This window comes from Aquarana catesbeiana, linkage group LG03, assembly GCF_042186555.1.
Source record: "Aquarana catesbeiana isolate 2022-GZ linkage group LG03, ASM4218655v1, whole genome shotgun sequence".
Taxonomy (NCBI): domain Eukaryota; kingdom Metazoa; phylum Chordata; class Amphibia; order Anura; family Ranidae; genus Aquarana; species Aquarana catesbeiana.
In genome coordinates, this window is record NC_133326.1 from 514432684 (window position 1) to 514444484 (window position 11801).

Below are 11801 nucleotides of genomic sequence, written 5' to 3' on the forward strand. Positions count from 1 at the left end.
CTATGTAACTATGTAAGAAAGAGCCCCCAGACATAGTACAGGAGATGGTCAGAGACTGCAGACATACTACAGGAGATGGTCAGAGACTGCAGACATAGTACAGGAGATGGTCAGAGACTGCAGACATAGTACAGGAGATGGTCAGAGACTGCAGATATAATACAGGAGATGATCAGAGACTGCAGATATAATACAGGAGATGGTCAGAGACTGCAGTTCCTATGGATGTTAGTAGATAATGGCCGATCGACCCTCTCACCTGACCCAGCGATACAGCGGTTCCTCTTATCAGGAGTCAGCTTACTCTTAATTGCCCATGGCGACTCCCCTGGGTTGCGCCCAGATCTGTATTTTGGCAATTCCTTTCTCCACCAGGGATGGGGCTGGGCTGTGTGGCTTTTCCTCTGGTGGTGCAGGCCAATGGGGTTCTCTCTCTGATGGTGTCCCCTCAGCACTGTGCTCTCCCACTGGAGTCCTGGGTGCACTTTCCTGAAAGCTTTCCCGGGCTCCTGGCTCTCTCTCTCTCTTCTCCATTCAGCTGGGCATGCTGTGTGGGCTGCAGTTTCCGTGTTACAGTGAGGCTGCCAGTTCTCAGGACTACAATCCTCTTCTCTGCTCTTTTTTTATTTAATTTCTTTCTCCCCGGCGATATGAAGGCGGGGAAAAAACATAGTGGGCGGCTATGCTGGCAAGCACAGCTCACTAGTATAGCAGCGAATGCGAGGAGGAGAGGGAGGAGGAAAGAAGAGCCCGCGGGTGGTCTCTCACCACACAGAGACAGCCGCTCCAATCTCCGGCTGCTTCGCTCTCCTCCTCTGACAGGAGAAGGGAGGGGGGATGGGCTCGGGCAGGAAATACACAGAGCACTATTCCTGTTCTTAACAGCGGCGGCAGCGACACAGTCTCTCCTCCTCTGATCCGCTTCTGTCAGCTGCCAGCGGAGAGAGCCGCCTCTGGACATAGACAAAAAGAGGAGGAGGGAGGGGAGCACTCTGGTGCTTCAGCACCCCCACCCCTCACACCCGCCCAGGATCGGCCCTGTATATATGGTATATATCCCTTAAATAAATATATTCTTTCCCAAAATTAATCCACAGGTTGCAGCAATGATGTTGGATGATCACTGTGACATTTGCATTTAATGCACAAGAATCAAATACTCACAGAAATGAAAAACATGCATTCAAAATTTTAATGATCACAAACCTTTGAAAAAGTCGCTGTCATGCTAATTTTTGCCCTCATCAACCCAACGTAAACCTAAGTAATGTTATGCTAACAATTTACACAATTTTTTTCCCCACAAGGTAGAGTCTTAAGAGGAATAAAGCAGATGCAGAGGAGGTCAGTGGAGTAGTAGGCGATTGCAGTGGTGGTCGGTGGAATAATGTGTGGATGCAGTGGAGGTCAGTGGAGTAGTAAGCGGTTGCAGTGGTGGTCAGTGGAATAATGTGTGGGTGCAGGGGAGGTCAGTGGAGTAGTAAGCGGTTGCAGTGGTGGTCGGTGGAATAATGTGTGGGTGCAGTGGAAGTCAGTGAAGTAGTAGGGGGTTGCAGTGGTGGTCGGTGCAATAATGTGTGGGCGCAGTGGAGGTCAGTGGAGTAGTAGACGGTTGTAGTGGTGGTCGGTGGAATAATGTGTGGATGCAGTGGAGGTCGGTGGAGTAGTAGGGGGTTGCAGTGGTGGTCAGTAAAATAATGTGTGGGTGCAGTGGAGTAGTAGATGGTTGTGGTGGTGGTCGGTGAAATAATGTGTGGGTGCAGTGGAGGTCAGTGGAGTAGTAGACGGTTGCAGTGGAGGTCAGTGAGTGCAGTGGAGGTCAGTGGAGTAGTAGGCGGTTGCAGTGGTGGTCGGTGGAATAATGTGTGGATGCAGAGGAGGTCAGTGGAGTAGTAGGCGGTTGCAGTGGTGGCTGGTGGAATAATGTGTGGATGCAGTGGAGTAGTAGGCAGATACAGTGGTGGTTAGTGGAATAATGTGTGGGTGCAGTGAAGGTCAGTGAAGTAGTAGGGGTTTGCAGTGGGGGTCGGTGGAATAATGTGTGGGTGCAGTGGAGGTCAGTGGAGTAGTAGGGGGTTGCAGTGGTCGGTGGAATAATGTGTGGATGCAGTAGTGATCGGTGGAGTAGTAGGGGGTTGCAGTGGTGGTCAGTGAAATAATGTGTGGGTGCAGTGGAGTAGTAGACGGTTGTAGTGGTGGTCGGTGAAATAATGTGTGGGTGCAGTGGAGGTCAGTGGAGTAGTAGACGGTTGCAGTGGTGGTCAGTGAGTTCAGTGGAGGTCAGTGGAGTAGTAGGCGGTTGCAGTGGTGGTCGGTGGAATAATGTGTGGATGCAGAGGAGGTCAGTGGAGTAGTAGGCGGTTGCAGTGGTGGTTGGTGGAATAATGTGTGGATGCAGTGGAGTAGTAGGCGGATACAGTGGTGGTTAGTGGAATAATGTGTGGGTGCAGTGAAGGTCAGTGGAGTAGTAGGGGTTTGCAGTGGGGGTCGGTGGAATAATGTGTGGGTGCAGTGGAGGTCAGTGGAGTAGTAGGGGGTTGCAGTGGTCAGTGGAATAATGTGTGGATGCAGTGGAGGTTAGTGGAGTAGTAGGCAGTTGCAGTGGTGGTCAGTGTAATAATGTGTGGATGCAGTGGAGGTCAGTGGAGTAGTAGTCGGTTGCAATAGTGCTCAGTGGAATAATGTGTGGTTGCAGTGGAGGTCATTGGAGTAGTAGGCAGTTGCAGTGTTGGTCGGTGGAATAATGTGTGGATGCAGTGGAGGTCAGTGGAGTAGTAGACGGTTGCAGTGGTGGTCGGTGGAATAATATGTGGGTGCAGTGGAGGTTAGTGGAGTAGTAGGCGGTTGCAGTGGTGGTCAGTGGAATAATGTGTGAGTGTAGTGGAGGTCAGTGGAGTAGTATGCAAGTGCAGTGGTGGTCAGTGGAATAATGTGTGGGTGCAGTGGAGGTCAGTGGAGTAGTAGGCAGTTGCAGTGGTAGTCAATAATGTGTGGGTGCAGGGGTAGTCAGTGGAATAGTGTGTGGGTGCAGTGGCAGTTAGTGGAATAGTGTGTGGTGCAGTGGCAGTCAGTGGAATAGTGTGTGGGTGCAGTGGCAGTCAGTGGAATAGTGTGTGGGTGCAGTGACAGTCAGTGGAATAGTGTGTGGGTGCAGTGGCAGTCAGTGGAATAGTGTGTGGGTGCAGTGGCAGTCAGTGGAATAGTGTGTGGTGCAGTGGCAGTCAGTGGAATGGTGTGTGGGTGCAGTGGCAGTCAGTGGAATAGTGTGTGGGTGCAATGGCAGTCAGTGGAATAGTGTGTGGCTGCAGTTGCAGTTAGTGGAATAGTGTGTGGGTGCCGTGGCAGTTAGTGGAATAGGGTGTGGGTGCCGTGGCAGTTAGTGGAATAGTGTGTGAGTGCAGTGGCAGTCAGTGGAATAGTGTGTGAGTGCAGTGGCAGTCAGTGGAATAGTGTGTGGGTGCAGTGGCAGTCAGTGGAATAGTGTGTAGGTGCAGTGGCAGTCAGTGGAATAGTGTGTGAGTGCAGTGGCAGTCAGTGGAATAGTGTGTGGGTGCATTGATAATTGCAGAAAATGTTTTGATTCTTATCCAAACATTTTTACACTGCATGAGCTGCATCATGCCCATCTATATACCTGTGTTTCCAAAACAGAGAACTGACTTCTATGAATTAGAAAATTTAAGAATTGCAATGCAACTCAAGTAATATAACTCAAAAAACATTGAAGTTTTATAATCGTACAACCTTGTGCTTTTACATATCGCCGGGAGCACTTTGGTGGTTTGTGATACTCTTGTAGAAAGTGTGATGGTCCCTTGACATATGTTGTTAGTGCTTGAAAGCACATATTCAACACCTAAAGAAAGAAAAAACCTTTGGGGGCAATTGAAACAGTTTATTTACAAATGTTCTGTGCTTTTAGACATGCCACCAGCCGCAGCTAACTTTGGTTATTATGAGGCATTTTCGAAATTCCCTTATTACTCCTATACTTTCCTGCTCGGCTGATCGAGTAAACTGCTAATAAAATATGCATTACAGACAAAATGGTGCAGTGAACCTGATAAGGCACTAGAAAATGAGCTTCAAAGTGAATAGAACACCTTAAAATGAAACCTTGTCATATATATTTAAATATAATGTACTTTAAGAAAGAGACAATTTTTTTTGTTTTGTTTTTTTTTTTTACGAGGACTGAAAATCTCTGGCTGAATCTTAATGTATTGCATATTACAGTGGGCTGCAAGATTCTGCCATCAATTTGGGATTCCAGGTCAGAAGGACGTCAGCTTCCTGTGACCTGCTGCTACTGACGTTTTGTCAACCGAGTTGTTTAAAGGAAGCCTGCTGAGAAAAATATGTGTTCTGCCATTGCTGACCTCCTTCTGAAACTGCTTGTTGTCTGACAGTCATGGTGATTCTTTTTAGTGCAATAAATGGGTAATTTTTTTTCAACCAGGCTGATCAAAAAAAAAAAAGAACATATTTCCCCATCAACACAGCGAAATGGATGGAGGAATCCTCCCCTTGTATGGGACAACAGACAGGAAGGCAGCTTACCAAAAAAGAATACACCAGACACAGAGTTTGGATAGTAACTGGCCACGGCCCTTTATTGTTGGTTTAAAAGATAATATATTTTCGAATAAATAATAACATTGCAAGAATTTACACACTCAAAAACAGCCTCGCCACCACGGCTCAAGCTGTAACATAAATAATTAAAACTCTTAACTTCCCAAATAACTCACTTTACTTAAACACTTTCCAGACCCAGTCATTCAAACTTGAGTCCACTTTCATAATATTCACACTGTCCCCCTTGACTTCAAGGTGACACCACCACACAATATTGGCCGCGACAATTTATTTATTTATTTATTTTGGGTGTAAGGGTGAGGAGCACCACGGCGGTGCCTTCTGAGGCGAATGAGCTCCCCTTCATGGAACCCCCTTTTATAGGCAGGCTCAGGGGTTTCTGGAACATTCTGAGATAAGACTCAAATGGCCTAACCCTAGTCTGCCATGGGACTTTTACATCAATTTAGCCAATCCTAGACCGGCTTTCTTCCTGCCAGTATAAACCATGGCTAACCCCTATAGGCCATGTGACCTCACCTCAGGTCACTAACCTGAACAAGGCCCCTGTGTGCCTCAGGCACACAAGGGGGAGCCTTGAAACTGCCTCCTGTCATAATCCCATGAGAAAAGGGGGGTTCCTAGAAACCTTTTCCCCTTTCCTTTCATGGGACATCAGACAGGAAGGCAGCTCATCAAAAAAGAATACACCAGACACAGAGTTGGATAGTAACTGGCTACGGCCATTTATTGTTGGTTTAAAATATAATATATTTTTAATAAATAATAACATTGCAAGAATTTCCACACTTAAAAACAGCTTAGCCACCACGGCTCAAGCTGCAACATTAATAATTAAAACTCTTAACTTCCCAGACGACAGGTGGGACTAAACCCACCTGTCACAAAAACCCCGTACCACAGCCCGTTCAATGCAATTTTGTAGAGCCATATTAAAAATATCCAACCCTATGTCAGTCAGGTGTATCCCATCATCTCTGTATAAACCAGAACAACCTCCTTTCAGCTGTATGTGACTGAAAGAAATTTCTCCAAAGAAATTCATACATTTTTCAATAGCCCTGTTCACCCTTCTTCTAATTTTCATGAGAGGCCACAGCGAAGGTGATTCCAACTACCTTAGCCTTGGAACTGCCTCTGAAAAAAATCATTAAAACCTGTGGAAAAGATGCCTTAAAACGAATAATATCATTCTGAATGCTAAATATCAAATCCAGCATTTTACTTTGCCCTATGTCATTCCCCCCCAAATGAATAATCAAAATATCAGGAGGGGGGAGAAATTGATTTAAACGACCCAATTCCTAAAAATAAATCTGCCCACACCATACCTCTCCTCCCACTCCAAAAAAAAAAAATAATTTAGCTGGATCCAAACCTAAATTTTCAGAGTATACTCTGACTGCTGCTCTACGCTGTGCCCAAAGGATCCAAAATAACCTGGGTATTACCTGAAACAATTCAAATGATAGAATTAGGTTTGACATATAACTTATAACTGTAATGCCCCGTACACACGGTCGGACTTTGTTCGGACATTCCGACAACAAAATCCATGGATTTTTTCTGACGGATGTTGGCTCAAACTTGTCTTGCATACACACGGTCACACAAAGTTGTCGGAAAATCCGATCGTTCTGAACGCGGTGATGTAAAACATGTATGTTGGGACTATAAACGGGGCAGTGGCCAATAGCTTTCATCTCTTTATTTATTCTGAGCATGCCTGGCACTTTGTCCGTCGGATTTGTGTACACACGATCGGAATTTCCGACAACGGATTTTGTTGTCGGAAAATTTTATATCCTGCTCTCAAACTTTGTGTGTCGGAAAATCCGATGGAAAATGTGTGATGGAGCCCACACACGGTCGGAATTTCCGACAACAAGGTCCTATCACACATTTTCCGTCGGAAAATCCGACCGTGTGTACGGGGCATCAGACTTTGATCTCCCTACTGACTTTAGGATAGCTGATTTCAGCCCAATTCTAGATGCCTTAGTACCTCCCCCGATCCGAAAGGAATGAGACGTAAAATGCTCCTGCAAATTTAATATAGAAAGACATTTTTTGAAAACACTAAGAAATTGAAACTTGGTAAGTGGAGAACCATCCATATGTATAAACAAAAAAGGCCCTAAATGAGGCCTGATGTGCAAATAATTTGTCAATAATCTAACTGGACAGATGGAGGAGCCACTATAGGCATGCAGACTAACCCACCTTCCTTTGCCCAGCTGATCTATTTTAGAATGTTTAACAAAAACTTTCAAAACCTCATCCGTGACAATTATATCTGCTAATTGTAAACCATACTTACCTGTTTTACTATGTGGAACTAACTCAGAAACCCTGAGTGCCGCAAAAAAATGTATTGAAAAAACTGCTTTAAACATCACCACTTCAAAATTAGAAAAACACACTTGACCTGTCGAATCACACAGCAATTTTAAAATATCTGGAGTAATAGGCCTCCGCCTATTCACACTAAAATTACCTTTCTTAGAACCCTTCAGGGCTTGCTTAACCAAGAAAAAACTTGAACAAGAAGGTAAGTTCTGTAATTTAAAAAAGAAAGATATTCCAGACATAACTTTATTCACATGAGACCATAAATATTTCTGTAGCAACAAATGATTTATAAAATAAAAGTATTCATTTCTCAGAAAAAGCACTATGTTTCTTGCTTAAGGAGTCCAGAAAAGCTAACCATAGAAACCAGGCTGACCAATATCCCGCCATTGTAGCGGGTGCTACTAAATTGGTTATATTATCCGCAATCAGACTTAGATCAAATCCCAAAGATCGGATGGGCACTCCATTCCCACTGCATCCGCTGTTGGCAATAGGCAAAAAAACGGTCCATCTGTAAGCGAGATAATGAATATGCCAGATCATTATTTTTCCCCGCCACATGTTTAGCCTTGATCCATATGTTCAACCTTAAACACTTAAAGATTAAGTAGCGAAGAAAAATAATGACAGGTGGAGACTTGGATGACAAGCAATTAATACTATACACTACCCCACTATTATCTGTACTGACCATAATTCTTCTGTTCCTAAATGCATAGCCCCAGACCTCAAGGGCAACAACTATAGGAAAAAACTCTAATAAGACTATGTTCCTTAAGTAACCGCTTACCTGCCATTGGGAATTCCAACTGTCTGCGCACCAGTGATTTTGCCAGATGGCTGCAAAACCAATGGAGCCTACAACATTAGTAAAAATCGGAGTCGAGCACAAAATTGGGTTGCCGAACTGCTTTACCATTACAGTTTTCAAGAAATTTTCCCCTTACTAAAAGGTCTTCCATCATGTCATGTGTGACTAATATGTGAAAACAGGGATTTCAAACCAGAGATTGACATATATAATCTCCTGGAGAAAATCCTACCCACTGGCATAACCCGTGTAGCAAAAGCCAATAAGCCTAACAGGGCTTGCACGTCTTTCAAACAGACCTTCTTTTTTCTAATAATCAAATACAACAATATTTTAATTAGTTCTATCTTTGACTCTGGCAACCTGAATTCCATTCTCGCTGTATCAATCGTTATAACTAAAAAATCCAGGGAAGTAGAAGGCCAAGAAGTCTTTTCCATTGCTAACAGAACTCCAAATTGGTTACAAACCTCCAAAAAAATATTTTAACAGGAAAAGACAAGCAGAAGTACCAAGTGGGCCTAAAAATAAAAAATCATCTAAGTAATGAATCATTAATTGATGATTCTAAAAAGGTGGAACAACTTTCAAAATAAAAACACGATAGAGAACAGCCCATTGGCAAACATTTGTCAAAATAAAGCTTATTATGAAAGAAAAAAACCCAGAGAACAAAGACAGTCTGGAAGGATTGGGAGGAGCCTAAATGCAGATTTAATATCTGCTTCAGCTCCTGAACCCAAAAGCCTAAGTTTACTGATGCCCTGTACAAACGTTCGGACTTTCCGACGGAAAATGTGCGATCGGAGCTTGTTGTCGGAAATTCCGACCGTGTGTGGGCTCCATCTGACTTTTTCCATCAGAATTTCCGACACACAAAGTTTGAGAGCTGGCTCTAAAATTTTCCCACAACAAAATCCGTTTGTGTAAATTCCGATCATGTGTAGACAATTCCGGCGCACAAAGTGCCACGCATGCTCAGAATCAAGCAGAAGAGCCACACTGGCTATAGAACTTCACTTTTCTCGTCTCGACGTACATGTTGTACGTCACCGCATTCTTGACGTTCAGAATTTCCGACCAAATTTGTGTGATCGTGTGTATGCAAGACAAGTTTGAGCCAACATCCGTCGGAAAAAATCTGGACTTTGTTGTCGGAATGTGCGATCATGTGTACAGGGCATTAGAGCATCTTAAAAAGACGCGTAATTAACCGTAGTCATCGCTTCCGAAATTTGATCGTTTAAGAAATCACCTGCTGGATATGAAAGGTGATAAATCAATCTAAATGAATTTGGTTCTTTTTTTGGAACTATGTCTAAAGGCGAAATCCTAAAATTAACAAATGGCGATGAACAAAAGGGGCCCTCAAACCTTCCTTCTTGCAACTCCTTATAAATCTCATCCCTGACCACTTCTTTCATATTAGCCACTGACTGCAAATTTTTTTACCACTGTACACCCCTGTTCTGAAAAATTTGGCAAAATTAAACCATCCTTAAAACCATTAATTAGCATGTGAGCCCTCTGCCTTTCTGGATAATCCAGAAGCCAAGGAAGATTTTTTTGCAATTTCACTGGGGTGACTGCTTTTTTGAAATGCCTCTCTGCCATGCTGTTTGTTGGCTGAGGACAATTTCTTGAAACACTTGCTAATTTGGTGGCCGCCTGCGCAGAAGGCACATTCGTGCCGAAATTCGCAAGAATTCGGCCATTTGTAATGTCCTTCGTTAAAGTTAAAGCATATGCCTTTTCTGTATCTTGTTTTCGACGAGAGTACCACATTCGTTTTTTGTTTAACGAAAGATGCTCTTTGGGGGAGAAAAAGGTTCAGCCATAAGCTGACATCTTTTGTTCCCCATTTCAAAGTGGGATGGACAGCGAGTTTTTGACACAAGGACTCGTCATACGAAAACCACGCTGTCCCTGTTCTTTTATGCTTCTAAGATTATTTCAATGTGCTGGAAAAGACCAGGGCTTTTTTCTGGGAATTTTTTTGCATAACACACTGCTATAAATACAAAAAGTCTGTAACCAATTATTAAAAGATCTAGCTACTGGTCGTCTCCTGTCCTCTTCTGATCATCACTTTTCTCAGTTTTAGACAAAAATTCCTTAAAAGATGGTAAAAGAGTTAAAACATCTATAAACTCCCCTCTCCAAATTTTTTCTTTAACCACTTCAGCCCCGGAAGATTTGGCTAGTCAATGACCAGGCCATTTTGTGCGATACATCACTGCGTCGCTTTAACTGACAGTTGCGCGGTCGTGCGATGTTATACCCAAACAAAATGTCCTTTTTTCCCCACAAATAGAGTTTTCTTTTGGTGGTATTTGATCATCTCTGTCGTTTTTATTTTTTGGCCTATAAACAAAAAAAGAGCGACAATTTTGAAAAAAACACAATATTTTGTACTTTTTGCTATAGTAAATATCCCCAATTGTTTTTAAAAAAAGCAAATTTTTTCCTCAGTTTAGGCCGATATGTATTCTTTTACATATTTTTGGTAATAAAAATCGCAATAAGCGTAAATTGATTGGTTTGCCCAAAAGTTATAGCATCTACAAAATAGGGGAAAGATTTATGGCATTTTTATTATTATTTATTTTTTTTTACTAGTAATGGCAGTGATCAGCGATTTTTATTGGGAATGCGACATTATGGCGGACAGATTGGACACTTTTGACACATTTTTGGGACCAATGGCATTTATACAGCAATCAGTGCTATAAATATGCACTGATTACTATGTAAATGTGACTGTCAGGGAACACTAGGGAGCGATCAAGGGGTTAACTGTGTTCCCCAGTGAGTGATTCTAACTGTGGGGGGAGGGGACTGACTGGGTGAGGAGAGTGATCATTGTTCATACTTAGTATGAACAACAGATGGCTCTCCTCACCCCTGACAGCATGGAGATCTGTCTGTTTACATTGACAGGTCTCCGTTCTGTCTCTGTGTGGAGCGATTGCAAGCTCATCAGCTCCGGCGTCGGGCCGCGGGCGCGCACGCGCCCCCTAGTGGTCAAGAGGCGAACCGACCTAGAGTTACATCGGTTCGCCCAGGCTGGCCAACCTGCCGCAGTACAACTGCAGTGGCTGGTCGGGAAGGGGATTAATGCTGGGAGCAAGGTGATAGCCCAGCGGAGATACTTCACAAGGCAATGATTCTTTTGCCGCATACACACGATCGGACTTCTCGTTGGAAAAAGATATGATGGCTTTTCCGACGAAATTCCGCTCAAGCTTGCCTTGCATACTCACAGTCACACAAAAGTTAGTTGAAATTTCGACTGCCAAGAACGCCGTGACGTACAACATTACGATGAGCCGAGAAAATGAAGTTCAATGCTTCCAAGCATGCGTCAAATTGTTTCCGAGCATGCGTAGGAATTTTGTGCGTCGGAATTGCCACAGATAATCTCATTTTCGAATAGGAACTTTTTCGACCGAAAAATTAAGAACATGCTCTCAATCTTTTGTTGGCTGGAATTCGGCCAGCAAAAGTCCGATGGAGCATACACACGGTCCCATTTTCCAACGAAAAGCTCTCATCGGTCTTTTGCTGGCCGAAATTCTGATGGTGTGTACGTGGCATAAAAGGTAAATTTCAGGTAAATTTTGAATTCTAGCATTGTCTATATTAGAAGGTAAGGCTGAACAAACTAATTCAGAGCTTAATAAAGACGATTGGGTGGAATTAACTACAGGAACAGTAGCTGGCGCCCAAACTGAAGCAATAGAATTATCTGCATTCAGGTTACTCCTTGTATCCTCATTAGCTTTGTGTCTTTTATCTAAATCCTGAGAAAGCCTGGTTACTAAACTAGTTAAGTTAGTTAACAATTGCACAGATGTTAACTCACCAGCTCCTAGATCCACAGGTACATCAGCCTGTTGTTGTGGATGGACACAGACCACAGGAATACTGTGACCCTCTCGCTGATCCTCTTGTGCTGTGGGTGCCGCGGTAAGCAGGGGTCTGGATGGAACAGCGACTGCTCTGCTGCTTATGCCAGCATCTTCAGGAATCACTG